This window comes from Brachyhypopomus gauderio, chromosome 18, assembly GCF_052324685.1.
Source record: "Brachyhypopomus gauderio isolate BG-103 chromosome 18, BGAUD_0.2, whole genome shotgun sequence".
Lineage (NCBI taxonomy): Eukaryota > Metazoa > Chordata > Actinopteri > Gymnotiformes > Hypopomidae > Brachyhypopomus > Brachyhypopomus gauderio.
Genome location: NC_135228.1, coordinates 6,852,712 through 6,869,382, shown reverse-complemented (window position 1 = coordinate 6,869,382; position 16,671 = coordinate 6,852,712). Strand labels below are relative to the sequence as shown.

General features: G+C 45.9%; 1 long non-coding RNA gene across 1 annotated transcript; it reads left to right on the top strand.

Annotated features, from left to right (window-relative positions):
- The first annotated feature begins 3,644 nt into the window (after window positions 1–3,644).
- LOC143481944 (uncharacterized) lies at window positions 3,645–5,181 on the top strand. The gene is made up of 3 exons (XR_013122109.1): window positions 3,645–3,787; window positions 4,138–4,881; window positions 5,044–5,181. It is a non-coding gene; the product is annotated as an uncharacterized LOC143481944 (long non-coding RNA).
- Window positions 5,182–16,671: the final 11,490 nt, after the last annotated feature.

Here is a 16,671-nt window from a genome sequence, read left to right as displayed (position 1 = left end):
TACGTTAGGCAGGAGGTGCGCACGCGAACACACTGCTTGATGTTTAGTCAAAGGGACCCAAATGCCAAACCATAAACAAACAGAAAACAAAGAACAGAAACCTCCGCCAAAAGGAGTGCGGGAAAAGAGAAAAAGAAAAAACAAATATACACCAAGGGTTAAACACGAAAAACCGAGAAAAAACGCGAAGAGAACTCGACGCGCGGTAAGTACTAAAAACAAGGAAAACGAAACACAAATCTTAACAACTGAAGAACGCGGATAAACTTCAACGCGAAAACGAGAGAGAGAGAGAGGTAAGTAAACAAAAAACGTCCGGGAAAAAAACGACTACCTGACCAATAATGGCGAAATACAAAACCCTAGCTGAATGAAAACAAAAAACCGGACAGGAAGAATACAGCGGGGGGAAAACTTGAGATGGGCCAAAAGGCGCAGGAGATAAAACTCGAAGATACAGGAGAAAGTGAAGAGAAAAACACTGAAGAACATGAATCGGAGAACGAAACCCACGATACCGGCTGACCGCCTGAAAGACCAAACAACTCAGCGAAGACGAGTCGCAGTCGGCTTCCTTAAGAAGGAAGAAAACCGGCTGCGGGTCACGTACGCTGATTGCGAGTTGTGGAATGTGAACGCCCTCTGGTAGTCATGGCATGTGTGGAGGAGGGACCTGCCCTGACAGAAGACCGCGAGCGCCCTCTGGTGGTCATGGGCGGGGCAGCGCTGGGGCCCGCTCTGACATTCTGTTTTATATTTGAAACTGTTGTGTATCAATTAATTATATGCAGTGCTTGTTAATGCATCTTACATTGCCTTACAGTTCCTCAACGATGAATAACTAGGCAAAAATGGCTTATAACTCAGAAAGACTGCAAAGCAAGACTGAAATACTTTACTGAATAACAAGTATTTGTATTTGATTTTCAAGTAAAAAATGCTGCTGGTAAGTTCCCTATATATCCCTATTTCTCTTCCCCTCTATAGCCAATCACACCATCATAAATGTCTATATGATGCCTGCCCTCAAGAGGCCTATGCTTTCCTCTCCACAACCACTACTTTTGGTAATTCTTTCATAGCTAGCCTTAGCACAGCTTCTAAAACCAAACTCAACTAACGAGACTGGCAGACATAGACTATGAAACAAGGAACTGGACATTGAAATAACTGAGGACATGTGGCTTAGAGCCTGAAAAACACAGTTATCCACTACAAATTCCTTAATCTGGCGAGACTTTCTTCATTCGACTTCAGAAGTAGTTGGGAGAAAAACAATGGGGAAAGTGGCGTGCTTACTTAGCTAATAGGAAGAATAGCCCATGTTGACTCCTGATTTAAATATGACCTCACATCGTGTTTTATTTATTTTTTATTTATTATAATTTTTTTTTCCTTTTGTTTTTTTTTGTGTTTTTTATATTGCAACCCTCTTACTACATGGTTAAATGTATGCCTTGAACTTAAAAGATGTTTACAAATAAAAAGTAAAAAAAAAAAAAAACGGATATGTGGATTTGGTTGAAATACATAGAGTTGGTGACTGAGTTGAGAGACCTGAAGTGTTCCACCTATATCTGCAATCAATTTCAAATCCCCTTATTCATAACCCTTTATAGCTTCTCTGAGAGGGTAATTGCAACCTAATAAACCATCATTGTCCACCTTAATTGTGTCAAGTCAAACAGGGGCCTCACTGCATTAAAGCAGATAATTTCAGGCGAAAATCTTCATTATGAACATGGAGAGCCATGATGCAGATTGTACTGTCCTAACAGTCACTAAATTATGTCATCCATGTTGGTCTCCCTGTTTACTAAGGTCATACCCTGCCCCGCTTTTACTATGTGCATCGTGCCACCAGTTCTATATGAGCATCACCAGCAGATATTATATGTAAATGTGCCATATTACACCGCAACCAAAATTGGTCCTCCGCTTTTTACCCATCTGTGCAGTTAGAACACACACACTAGTGATTACTAGGGGGCTGTAGTGCACACATGCCCAGAGCAGTGGGCAGCCCTTGCCCGGCGCCCGGGGAGCAGTTGGGGTTAGGTGCCTTGCTCAAGGGCACCTCAGTCATGGCCTCAGGCCTGGGAGTCGAACCCACGACCCTCCGGTCACAAGACCAGTTCCCTACCACCAGGCCATGACTGCCCCAAAAACTTCCTGTATTTACCTGCTGTACAGCTAATCAGTTTCTAAACCAGAAAATCCTCCCTGGGAACAAAGGCTGTGCCCAACTTAGCTGGCACAAATAATGCATTCTCAGTGCCACCAGTTCCATATTGATTTACCTGCTGCACTATCAAACACTCCCTAGCCAAGTATATCAATACTGTCCTCACTGGCGACTAAAGTAGGCTCACTGCTACTGTTAATGCATGCTCAATGCTGCCAGTAATATATGTGCACTACAACGCATTGTGCACTACAACACACATTGAATTAAATTATCCTAATATTTTAAATACTGTACCACCATAATATAACCAACCACTCCATTGGAAACTCTGTCTATATTATGCATGCCCTCAGCTAGCCTGTGCTTTCCTCTCCACAGCCACTGATTAGACCCTTTAAATGTGAAGGTATTTCAACATTTTAAGAATTTTATCTTTACATTTATCAGAAAATATTATTGAACATGAAATCCGATCCAGCGATTGGTTCTTGCAGGCTGACACTTACGAATTGCTCCTACACTTCGCTTAAAGTGAGACTGAGAGGCTTGATAACTAACTTTTAGTCTCAGCTTTTAACTAAGAATTATTTTAGACATAAGTCAATTCTTAGCAGCATTCTTAGGAGTAATTCTAAGAAGTTTGATAAATACGGGCCCTGGGCCCATATTTATCAAAGTTCTTAGAGTGGAATTTTGGACTTAAGTGCTGAAAAATTCTTAGATTTGCTCCTACTCACAGAGTTAAGTGTAAGTGCCAGTTATCAAAACTCTAAAGTATAAGAATCACTCTTACTCTCCCGAAAAGTTAAGACTGCTCCAGAGGACTTTTAAGTTGTTAAGAGTTGCCACCAGGGGGCTGAGATGGCACTGAGAAGACAGAGACGCGTCCGAACCTTCCAAGAGAGGAAGAATGTCTTGGAAACGTTTGATGACTTTCAATTAATCAAACGATATAGACTGGAAAGAGCAGGAATCATCATTGTCACTGACTTGGTGAGAGATGTCATCTCACCTTCAACTACATGCAGCAACGTCATCCCAGCTGAATTAAAAGTAGTGCTGATGCTTCGTTTTCTTGCTACAGGAAAAATGCAGCAGTGTAGTGCTGATGATTTGGGACCATCCCAACCAACAATTAGCCGAGTCGTCATGCAAACAATTATGGCACTTACAGCGCCACACACTGTAACCCTTTTTATTGACTTTCCAAACAACACCCCGTGTCATCCAACAGAAGCAAACCCAGTTTATGCAGATAGCTGGATTTCCAGGAGTTGTAGGTGCAATTGATGGCACTCACACAAAGATCATTGCTCCCAGCATTAATGAGGATGTTTATGTGAACAGAAAGAGGTACCATAGCATCAACACTCAAATTGTGTTTGATGCAGAATACAACATTTTAGATGTTGTACCCAAATGGCCCAGGGCAACCCATGATGCTCGGGTTTTCAATGAAAGCGCCCTGAACCAACTTTTTGAAACAGGACTTGTGCCACCTGGATGTCATCTCTTAGGTGATAAAGGATATCCTTTACGCCGGTGGCTGCTCATGCCGTTTTTCAGAGCAGTGACGGAAGCCCAAATCAACTACAACAGGTATGTTTATTATTTCATCCATATGTATTTTCTTTGTGAATAATACTAATTTAGCTATAGTGTTATGACCCATTCTAGGCTATAGGCCACAACAGCGTCCAAGGTGACAAAAATAATTATTTTTGATACTGAATAAAGACAGCACACACGGGTTCTACTTATAGCGTGATTGTATTAGATACATTGTATATATTAATAGGCTTTAAGTCAATATATTTATAATCATATAAAAAAGAAATACTTATACATACACCAAACAACTCTGGTATTATTTCATAAGTGACATATGCCAACATAATAAACAAACCCCACACTAGAAAGGAAATACATCTACATTTAATACCAAACAGAAAACACACAAATCTATCTCCCTACCAACAAACAAAGACAAAACCAACCCAAAACAACATGGCAGTCACTTCCTACTAACCAGAGGGGAGGGAGGAAAAGGAAGGACAACACAGAACACCACATAACAGGTAGGATCACATATGAATACAACCTTACTAAAACAGCCACGCCAACAAGTCAGGCCAATGCAACACAAAAGTCTGCACAATGTATCAAACGTGCCCCCAAGCTGCCACTACAGCTGCTGGCCTGTAGTATCTGCCTTCCCTCCTGTCTGCTGTCCTTATATCCTGTGGCCGTCCTCCTAGGGCGGAGCAGCATCCCAATTAGGAGAGAGGTTTGCACAAATCCCGGTCTGGAACCTGGATCCACTTCATTCCTGAAACAGAACACGTATGCATCCCAGCAGTAACATAACAATAGCTATAGCTGTAGCTAATTAGTTTTATTGAACTCCTCTCACAGGGCACACCGTACTACACGAAGTGTGGCAGAGAGAGGGATTGGCCAATGGAAGCGCAGATTCCACATTTACATTCTGAAATTCGGTACTGTCCGGAAAAAGTATGCCGAATCATAATGGCATGTGCAATACTGCATAATATTTGCAAGAAGCACAACATCCGTCCCCACCCAACACTGGAGAACCGTGATGACAGTGATGGAAATGGAGATGAGAGCCCCCCTGCCAGCACACGTGATGCGACAGGCTTCAGACAACACTTTGCAAACCTTCATTTTAGGTACATTTCAATTTTATGTATAAATATGCACAATATTTAGGCATTAACATAAGCATGGGTTTAAGTTATTTGTTCTTCCTTTTGTTTTTTTAGTGCAAGAGTGTAATATTCATGCTGCAATTTTAATACTTTAATTTGAAGCTTTAACTTCTGCCTTTTCAGTTCTTGCATGTCATTTGGGAGCGAGTCCTCTGCCAGACCTCCTTCAGACGCCCACTCTTCCTCCTGCCATTCATGACTTGAGGTGTTTGGAAGCGCTGTCAAAGAGGAAGGGGCAGATGGAGAATCTGCGCTCAAGCCAGCAGGGTCGGGAGCACGAGCAGCGTCTTTATTACTGACGGATGCAATAATTTTGAAGTGACAATTAGCATCAGTGTGTTGTGTAGTATACTCCTGCCTGCAGGTGTCGCTGTGTGAGTAAAAAGAGCCAATGTTCAGAGTAGAAGGAGAAAAGTGAAGTAAAAAGAACCACGTTCGTATTACAGTGTGTTTCGTGCTTATTTGGTCTCTTATTACATTCCTACCTACAAATACAACATATTGGCGACGAGGATGGCTTTACTTGGACTTCCACCACCGCCTGCTTTTCTTGAGACTCCTGGTGAGCCGTCTATGACATTCAGCTCCTGGATTCGTATGTTCGATAACTACATTCTGGCGCTTGGTCAAGACGACATTCCAGAAAAACGAAAAAGAGCGCTACTCATACACTGCCTCGGTACAGAGGGCCAACGCATCTTCTACACTTTGGAAGTGGGGGATGATACTTACGCTGCTGCGTTAGAGGCCTTGGAGTCGTTCTTCGTGCCCAAGATCAATGTGGTGGCTGAACGCAACAAATTTCGTCAACGCAGTCAGAGGCCAGGTGAGTTGGTCGTCCAATTTGTGGCTGCTCTGCGTGGACTTCTTGTGCACTGTGACTTTGGTACTTTAGCGGATGACATGATAAGGGATCAGCTCATAGAGAAAACATGCAACTCTCGTGTTCGTGAGCGTTTGCTTCTGGAGACTGACCTTACCTTACAAAAGGCAATTGCAATTGCGGGGCAAATGGAATCGGCGGCTACTGAGGCTAAAGCAATGACATGCCCAGGCGATGTCGTGGTCAAGGCTGTACATGCACGTTCTTATGCGTCTGCAAAGCCTCGTAGACCTTCCCGGTTTGAGCTGACGCAAAAGCAAACAGCATCCAATTGCCACCGAACTGCCCAGAATAAGTCATGCTATCGCTGTGGCTCACCTTTACACCTAGCAAATTACTCAAAATGTCCAGCGAAGCAAGTGACATGTAAGAAGTGTGCAAAAATTGGCCACTTTGCAAGAGTTTGCCGTAATTCACGAAATGCATGCAATGTACAAGAAGTGACCACACCAGACCTTACAGTTCTGAGCGTTACAACCCCATTCACTGTTGAGCAAAGAAAGAAGCTCACCTGTAAAGTGACTCTGAGTGATGATCATGGACAGTCCATTCAAGTAGATTTGCTTGTAGATACTGGTTCTGCTGTTTCAATTCTGCCTGAGCAGATTTACAGACAATACTTTTCTACTCTGCCATTTTCTACCCCAAAAGTTAGTCTGCTGACATACATGAAGAGGCATATTGCTGTGCTGGGGTGCATTACTCTCAGTGTTACATGTTCTGCTCACTGTACACAAGTGGATTTTTACATTGTGGAGAAAGGAACTCCATTGCTTGGCATGGATTTGTTCACTGCGCTGCAACTTGAAATACGAGATGGCTGTGTTAGGCCGTCGGCTGGGTGTACTGCTGCTGTCGACTTCACTGATGTTTGTGGTGTAGCTGAAGGGTTTGTACACAAAGTCAAACTACGCTCGGATGTGCCGCCTGTGCAACAAAAGCTGCGTAGACTGCCATTTGCTGTGCGTGACTCTGTCTAACAAGAGTTAAAGAGACTGGAAAAGGAAGGCATCATTGAGAAAGTAGACTCCTCTGAATGGGTCTCGCCCATAGTGGTCATTCAAAAGAAGTCGGGAGGAATCAGGTTGTGTGTTGACCTGAGAGAGCCAAACAAGGCTGTTGTGATAGCCACCCGCTACCGCATATCGAAGAAGTTTTTACAGAACTCAGGGGATCAGCCGTGTTTTCGACCATTGACTTGCAGAATGCATATCACCAAGTGACTTTACATGAGGACAGTAGAGACCTTACAGCGTTTATTACGCATGACGGACTGTTTCGTTTTACACGGGTCCCGTACGGGCTGGCTTCGGCTCCTAGTGCGTTTCAGAGAATGATGTCACAGATGTTGGATGGATTGGACGGTGTTCAATGTTATCTGGATGACATCATAATTCATGCTGACACACCAGAGACACATGAAAGGAGGCTTCGTGCCATGCTACATCGCCTGCAAGACAGTGGTCTTAAACTCAACATGGAGAAATGCTCCTTCAGAAAAACTGAGCTTCCATTTTTAGGACATGTAATTTCAGCTACTGGTCTGCATCCAGATCCAGAGCATGTTGTGGCTGTGACACAAGCTCCGCCTCCACAGGATGCACATGCGCTACGTTCTTTTCTTGGACTGACGGGATGGTATGCTAAGTTCATTCCCAACTATGCCACTTTGGTGGAACCGCTCCGTGCTGTGTTGCGGAAAGCTACTGGATTCTGTTGGACAGATGAGGCAAATGAAAATTTCTCTCGGGTGAAGCAGATCATTTCTACCAGCCATGCACTGGCATTGTTTGATCCCTCATGCCCTACTACTGTGACAACAGATGCCTCAGATTATGGTTTAGGTGCTGTGCTTACACAGTGGCATGGAGACACTGAACTGACGGTTGCTTTTGCCTCCAGGACACTGTCTGAATGTGAGCGTAAATACTCTGCGACTGAGAAAGAGGCCCTGGCATGTGTTTGGGCTACAGAAAAATGGCACACCTACCTTTGGGGTCGTCATTTCACCCTGAAAACAGATCACAACCTGCTAACGACCTTGCTGTCTACAAAAGGTCTTGGTAGAGCAGGTATGAGAATTGCTAGATGGTCTGCACGCTTGCTGTGTTTTAATTATACCATTGTCTACAAGCCTGGAACAGAAAATGTAACTGCTGACTGCTTATCACGTTTGCCATTACCCTGTACGAAGGAGGAACAAGAACAAGAGCCTGAAATGGTTGCAGTGGTGTCGCCAGCGTTCAATCAATCAATCAATCAATCAAATTTTATTTATATAGCACTTTTTACAGCAGTTGTTGTCACAAAGCAGCTTTACAAGTGCCGAGTCCTAGCCCCCAGTGAGCAAGCCAAGGGCGACAGTGGCAAGGAAAAACTCCCTAGTTTTTGCATGAGGAAGAAACCTTGAGAGGAACCAAGACTCAGGGGGGGAGCCCATCCTCCTCTGGCCGACACCGGTCACCATGACAACAACAACAATATAGACAGAATGTAGACAGAATGTAAAAGATGCAATAATGTCCATTTAGACCGAAAAAGATGTAATAATGTCCATCATGGTGTAGGCATCCGGTTAGGCAGGAGGTGGCCGGCCAGGATGGATCGCTTGTCTCTCCTCATCTCATTATACCTCAAGCAGGTGGGCAGCCATGTGGAGAAATGAAACAGGGAAAATTAGCTCTGTATGAGGACATATACAGGACAGGTAAAATTATAAACATTTCTGGAGTGTGGCAGCAACTCCGGCACTAAGTTAAATTATTACAGCCTAGCTAAAAAAGGCAGAACCAGAAGGTAACATAGGCTTGGGGGCATTCTGAGACAATGGCATCCGTCCACTGCACTGTCAACAAACTTGAGTGACCACGAGCAGTGACAGGATGACAGCACCAGCACCCCAGTTCGTACAGTACAGTTCGCTGCTGTAACAGCTGAGAAACTCCAGCATGCTGTTGATCAGTGCCCAGTGTTGCACCAGGTTAAGGCCTACATAACGAAAGGTTGGCCTCGTACTGCTAAAGGTATGGATTCAGCTCTTACTCCCTTTCACCGCTTACGAGACGAACTAGCTGTGCAAGAGGGCTACATCATTCGCGGCACTCATCGTGTGGTAGTACCTGCAGCGTTGCAGCCTAAGTTCATTCAACTGGCACATGACACGCATCAAGGGATTGTCAGGACTAGACAGCGTTTAAGAGACCTCTACTGGTGGCCAGGTATGGACATGCAAGTGGAGAATGCCATTAAAACATGCACTACATGCCTGCAGCATGACAAGACTGCTATAACACACGCTGCACCACTCCATCCAGTGCCTATTCCTACAGCGGCGTGGGAGAAGGTAGCCATAGACATTGTTGGTCCCTTCCACCAAGCGGCTTATGACTGCCGCTATGCCGTGACACTCATCGATTATTACAGCAAATGGCCGGAGGTGGCATTTATGTCTGAAGTTATGTTACGACTCAATAGGCGGGTGTGACGCAAATGCAGATGTCAAATGATTTATTATAGAAACGTAACCAAAACACTAAACGCAGGGGAGATGACAAATGAAACTGTAAGTAATACCGGGATAGCAACAATGACGTGGGGAACACATACACTAAATACTATAAGACAGGACATGAAACTAAGGTGGACTATACGAGCATAAGGCTCAGAGTAACAACGGGAATAGCGGCAACACAAGAACAAAACCCGTAGGGCTACTGACAGCAACTACTCATGACATACACAATCTAGAATTAACAAGGCAACAAAACCGAGGGAACCAACGGAACTAGAGGGCAAACACCAAGGAGGCTAAAAGCAGCGACAATAACAACTAGGACGTTCATGAACAGAGAAACACGAAGGGTGAAGGCAAGGAGAGATATGGCAAGGAGTACTCACGAAACAAACACACAAGGACCGACACAGAAGTGAAACACCACGGGGAATATATACACAGAGACGGGACGGTGAAACGAGACTCAGGTGTGTGCATTAATGATAAGGGTGTGATAGACAGAGGGAGGAACGAATGGGAGCGGGGAGCTAGGCGGGACCAGGGAGGAGGGAGGGGCTGGATGTGACATAACCCCCCCTCAAGGCGTGCAACTTCGGGGCACGCCAACCAGGGAGGGCCGGACAGACGGCGGGGACAGAGACACCACGACACAGAGGGAGACGAGTGGACGAGGCCGGGGCAGGGTCAACAGAGACAGGGCAGGACGGACACAGGGGGCCGGACTCCCGCCGCAAGGGAGGATTGGGACCAGGAACGGGTGGCGACGGGGGAACAGGGCAGAGCGGGACAGGACAGGGAGCAGACACAGGAGGTGGAACCAAGGGGGCCGGACCAGACGGGACCGGGGGCACAGGGCTGGGCACATGGGGAGACCGGGACCCAGAGGACAACAGGCGAAGGACAACGGAGATTGGGACGGGAACAAAGTGGGTGACGATCTGGGGAACAGAGACAGGAACAGGGACATGAAGGACACCACCAAGGACGGACACAGGGACGGGTACGTGGATGCGGACAGAGACACACACAGGAACAGGGACCAACAGAAAACCAGGGAGGGGACAAGGCAAAAAGGGAAACACAGGCGGGCACAAAACTGGAGTAACCAAAGAGTCAGTGTCTGTACAGCCCAGTACAGTACCAGTTCCAGGCCCACAGGTGGGCAAAGCAGTCACTGTGGGGGCTGGCGTGAACTGAGGAGTGTCCCGGGGAACTGGCAGAGCCGGAGGAGTATTCCGGGGAGCCGGAGAAGGGTCCTGGGGCACCGGCAGGTCCGGCTGAGGGGCAGCGGAGGTCGGGGAGCTCGGCGGAGAGGTCGCAGAGGCCGGCCGACGGCCTGCAGGGACCGGCCGACGGGCCGCAGGGACCGGCCGAGTCCGTTGGCCGGCAGCGGGAACAGGCGGGGTCCGCTGGCGGGCTGCGGGAACAGGCGGGGCCCGCTGGCGGGCTGCGGGAACAGGCGGGGCCCGCTGGCGGGCAGTGGGAACAGGCGGGGTCGCCGTGCAGAAGTCATCGGAGGGCGTGACAGCCGGAACGACGTCATCGGAGGGCGTGACAGCCGGAGCGACGTCATCGGAGGGCGTGACAGCCGGAGCGACGTCATCGGCGGGCGTGACAGCCGGAGCGACGTCATCGGCGGGCGTGACAGCCGGAGCGACGTCATCGGCGGGCGTGACAGCCGGAGCGACGTCATCGGCGGGCGTGACCACCGGGCCGACGTCATCGGGGGGCGTGGCCACCGGGCCGACGTCATAGGGGGGCGTGTCCACCAGGCCGACGTCATCGGGGGGCGTGTCCACCGGGCCGACGTCATCGGGGGGTGTGATCGCCACGCTGACGTCATCGGGGGACGTGATCGCCACGCTGACGTCATCGGGGGACGTGATCGCCACGCTGACGTCATCGGGGGGCGTGATCGCCACATTGACGTCATCGGGGGGCGTGATCGCCACATTGACGTCATCGGGGGGTGTGGCCGCCACGCTGATGTCATCCCGGGTCCGAGCCGGCCACTCCTGGGGTGAGTGGCTACTGCGTCCCCCCAAAAAATTCTTGGGGGGCCTTCGGGGAGTGCCTTCCGGGATGCAGTCATCGGGGGGCGCTGGGCAGGCACCGTCAGGAGCAGGGGACACCGGGCAGGCGTCATCCGGAGCAGGGGAAGCCGGGCAGGCGTCATCCGGAGCAGGGGAAGCCGGGCAGGCGTCATCCGGAGCAGGGGAAACCGGGCAGGCGTCATCCGGAGCAGGGGAAGCCGGGCAGGCGTCATCCGGAGCAGGGGAAGCCGGGCAGGCGTCATCCGGAGCAGGGGAAGCCGGGCAGGCGTCATCCGGAGCCGGGGACGCCGGAGCGGTGTGATCAGGGGAGATGTGCACTGCAGGTGGCATAACTCCAGCAAACCTCAGGCGCATCAGCTTAAAAAACCCCTCTAAGGTCCATGCCTCGTCAAGATGGGTAGCTAAGATTATGTCGGCCCATTCGAGAGCTTTGCCTTCCAGCAAAGACCGAAAAAACATAACGAGTGCTCTGTCTGGGGGAGGGGGGCAAGTTAGCAACCTGGTGTATTCAGTGCACTGCAGTACAAACATCTCCGCAGATACGCGTTCTCCATTATACACTTCGGGGCAACGGGCGAGCGAGGGCAGACATATGGGTTTACCCCAGGGATCTTTCACCAGGAAGGACTGGAGATTATCTAGTCTGGCACGAAAACAGTCGCTAACCCGCGAGGTCGCGAGGTTAGCAGAAACCGACTGCATCTGCTGCGTCATTTAACTAGGTCGGTCCTTATGTTACGACTCAATAGGCGGGTGTGACGCAAATGCAGATGTCAAATGATTTATTATAGAAACGGAACCAAAACACTAAACGCAGGGGAGATGACAAATGAAACTGTAAGTAATACCGGGATAGCAACAATGACGTGGGGAACACATACACTAAATACTGTAAGACAGGACATGAAACTAAGGTGGACTATACGAGCATAAGGCTCAGAGTAACAACGGGAATAGCGGCATCACAAGAACAAAACCCGTAGGGCTACTGACAGCAACTACTCATGACATACACAATCTAGAATTAACAAGGCAACAAAACCGAGGGAACCAACGGAACTAGAGGGCAAACACCAAGGAGGCTAAAAGCAGCGACAATAACAACTAGGACGTTCATGAACAGAGAAACACGAAGGGTGAAGGCAAGGAGAGATATGGCAAGGAGTACTCACGAAACAAACACACAAGGACCGACACAGAAGTGAAACACCACGGGGAATATATACACACAGACGGGACGGTGAAACGAGACTCAGGTGTGTGCATTAACGATAAGGGCGTGATAGACAGAGGAAGGAACGAATGGGAGCGGGGAGCTAGGCGGGACCAGGGAGGAGGGAGGGGCTGGATGTGACAAGTTACTTCTGCCACAGTCATTACATTTCTTTCAGTCGTATTCAGCAGAGAAGGAAATCCGCGTGAAGTGGTATCAGACAATGGTCCGCAATTCACCGCTTCTGAGTTTGAAAGTTTTCTTGCTAGGAGGGACATTAAACACTGCCGCAGCTCTGTGTACTTTCCTCAAGCCAATGGGGAAATTGAAAGATTCAACAGAGTGTTTAAGGACTGCCTTCAAACTGCTACTATTGAAGGTAAGCCATGGAAACCCTTTGTCACTGAATTCCTGCACACATACAGGGCGACACGTCATACCATCACTACGTGCTCTCCTGCTGAACTGCTACACGGCCGCCCGATGCACACAAAACTTCATGTTCGAGATCTTCCGGCCGTAGCTCCTCCAAAGTCCGCAAAGACCTGGAAGCTGACAGTCCAAAGGAAGCAGCAAAAGGCAAAAGAGTACACAGACAAGCGTCGTGCGGCTACTGCTCCTGGCATTCAAGTGGACTCCTATGTTCGCATTAGGAAACCAGGATTTGTCAGCAAAGGACAATCCAAATTCAGTTGCCCTTATAAAGTCATTGCAAAGCGTGGTCCAGCTACTTACCTTCTGTCTGATGGGAAAGTGTGGAATGCTGCACACCTCGCCCCTACATCCTTGCCCCCTGCTATTCCATCCATGTTGATGGTGCCTGAGGATAACTACGTGCCACACGGGGTGCATACACCTTGTGCTGTGTCATCTGAACATTCGGACACAAATCAATTGCGTAGGGTTCGTCGTGCTCCATTCTGGGCTAAGGACTATGTTACTTCATAGTAACATATGAAACAATTCTTAAGAGAAAATGCTTGTTTGAGAAAAATGGCTCATTCTGTTTGTACATGTTGTTTATGCTTTACATTCATGTTATTGGAATTTCTAGCATACAGTTCTTGTGTGGTAACTATGCTTTTCTACAAAAGGGGAAATATGTTGTGTAGTATACTCCTGCCTGCAGGTGTCGCTGTGTGAGTAAAAAGAGCCAATATTCAGAGTAGAAGAAGAAAAGTGAAGTAAAAAGAACCACGTTCGTATTACAGTGTGTTTCGTGCTTATTTGGTCTCTTATTACATTCCTACCTACAAATACAACACAGTGTTTGTGTTCAAATCTTTTTTTTTTTTCTCCTCATTGTAAGCAATTTATAAACTACTTTGTCTTAAAGACCAAACTTACATGTGCACTGATGAACCGCCTTGAGGGTCCCTGTTGTGCAGTGGGCGCTATAGGACATATGTTATGAAGTGTGTCATATATGTTATGAAGGTGCAGTTGGTGCAGTGAGATTGCTGTTTGACGTACCGTCTCTGGCCCCACGTCATACGTGAAGCGTTTTTTTTTTTTTTGGCCCACCTCCACCCCTCCATCTTTGGAGGACAACTTTGTTTTTATGTACAGATTTAAATGGCAATTATAACAATTCTGTATAATATATAGTGTAGTGATAACAATATATAGTGATAACAATATGCAAAGTGATAATTATTGGGGTTAGGTGGACCAAGAAAAGAGGGGGAGAGAAATAATAAAAAGGGAAAAGACAGAGGTAGGAGAAGAAAGGAGAAGAAAAAGAAAAGAAGAAAAAAAATAATAATAATAAAATAATAATAATATTAATAAAATAAAACACGCAACCAGCTCAAATGACCACTGCAAAGAAGTACAGAAAGTAAACCAAATACATATAGTGCAGATGAGTGCGATGTATGGGTGTGTGTGAGTGTGTGTTTATGTGCAACCTAGAAGTGCAACATAGGATAGATGTATGGAATGTACTTACCAGCCAGGGTGGGTAGCTGCGACAGCATTCCCCCAGAGGCCAGAGGCGGGTGGAGAGAGACCTAAATAATCTAAATAAATGATAAAAACTTTACATTTGAGATAAGTGTTCGAATTTCATTAATGCAGGATCCTCACCCCCCTCCACTCCACAGATCACCGCACTGTCTTCCCCCATGATACGCTGCACCACCTCACAAAATGCGCTAAGAGGCTTGCCCGGTGGTCCTCCGCCTGAATGTGATTCGGTTAGAATGTATGCAGTCTCCAAAATAAATCAGAGAAAATATATGAATAACAAAAGAAAGAAGGGAAAATTATACATACTAGTGCGTCACATAGGACTTAAAGGTAGATATGAAATATTTTTTATTAGGATTATTTATTAACTACGTAAATACGATGTGTTATTTCCAGTGTTGCGAATAACGCAGTTAAAAATAACGGCGTTAGGTAACGCCGTCATTTTGTCAGTAACAGGATAATATAATTTATTACTTTTCCTGTCGATACAATGCCGTTGACGTTACTGGTCATTAAAAGCAGTGCGTTACTATATTTTGATATACTAACAGTAATCCGAGCGGACCCCTGTCCAGGCTAGTGAGGAGTAACAGATCTCGATAGGTCACAGTTCTCGGTGTAACACCTGTTTAACTTAACAAGTAAGCGATTGGCTAAGGCAGCGTTATGGTAGCCAATCAGAGCCAGTGTTGTTACACGCGTGCCGAAGCACGACACAAACGGAGAAGAGGCAGAATGGTGAGTCAGGAGCAAGCTGAAGAAAAATTAGCAGTTTCAAGGTGGCGATATAAACATTATTTAAGAAAATACCTGAAGTTCCTGAATGTCTACCAGACTGGGTATTTGATTTATTTAATTAAGAATAGAGGTTTTATTGTTAAGTTTACTTCTGTTGTGAACAAACCAGTTGTCTCAGGTTGAGAGAATTTAATTTAATTTGATAGATGTAAATGCATTTTATATAGTGTAATTTGTAGTGTTTACTTTTGCTTTTTTTTCTTTTTTTTAAGATTTGGGATTTTAAATGATTTTATCCTGCACTGGTCTGTTGATGTGCAATAAATATCAAAAGTCTACTGATCTATATATAAGTTGAACATTCATTCATTCATTCATTCATTCATCTACTCATTTCAACTGACTGTGAAAACTGCTTTTTCAAAAAATTCCTATTCGTTGGCATATAACTTTGTTTTAACTGTAATGCAAATAGTTACTTTCCCTGGTAATGAGTTACTTTTATTATAGAGTATTTCAGTTACTAACAGTTACTTTTTTGAACAAGTAGTGAGTAACTATCACTAATTACTTTTTTTAAGTAACATTCCCAACACTGGTTATTTCACAAAAATTATGACTGCAACATTATTAAGGTATGAAGGTATTTCAACATTTTCTGAATTTTATCTTGACATTTCCCAGGAAATATTATTGAACATGAAATCTGATCCAGTGTCAGTTCTTGCAGGGGGTTTTGAAACGATGTCATCCAGGATCAGCTTTGCGGCACAGCCAGGTGTCGTAAATCAGCTCTGAGACTGACACTTAAGACTTACTTACTCCTACACTTTGCTTAAAGTGAGACTGAGAGGCTTGATAACTAACTTTTAGTCTCAGCTTTTAACTAAGAATTATTTTAGACATAAGTAAATTCTTAGCAGCAGGAGTAATTCTAAGAAGTTTGATAAATACGGGCCCAGATAAGCAAGTGTTTTTAATGAAATTAAATGAAAGCTAGGACCATGACTCAGTGCTGAGATGTTTTAATACACACGTACCGCTCATGCAAACTCCCAATACCTTCATGTGAGAGGCACACGGGACACGTGTGCGTATACAGCAGAGTATAAAACTGCATATTAAGAGCATGTGGGCATTCAAAGTCAAAGTCAACTTTATTGTCAAATCTGCGATACGTACAGGACATACACAGGATTGAAATCACGTTACTCTCAGACTCTATAGTGCAGCGGTAAACAGTCACTACTTAAATTAACATTAACTATAACAGTAAAAAACAAAAAACAATAGTAATGGTAAAATATAACTGAGTATGTGTGTGTGTGTGTGTGTGTGTATTTATATATATATATATATATATAATAAAAAAATA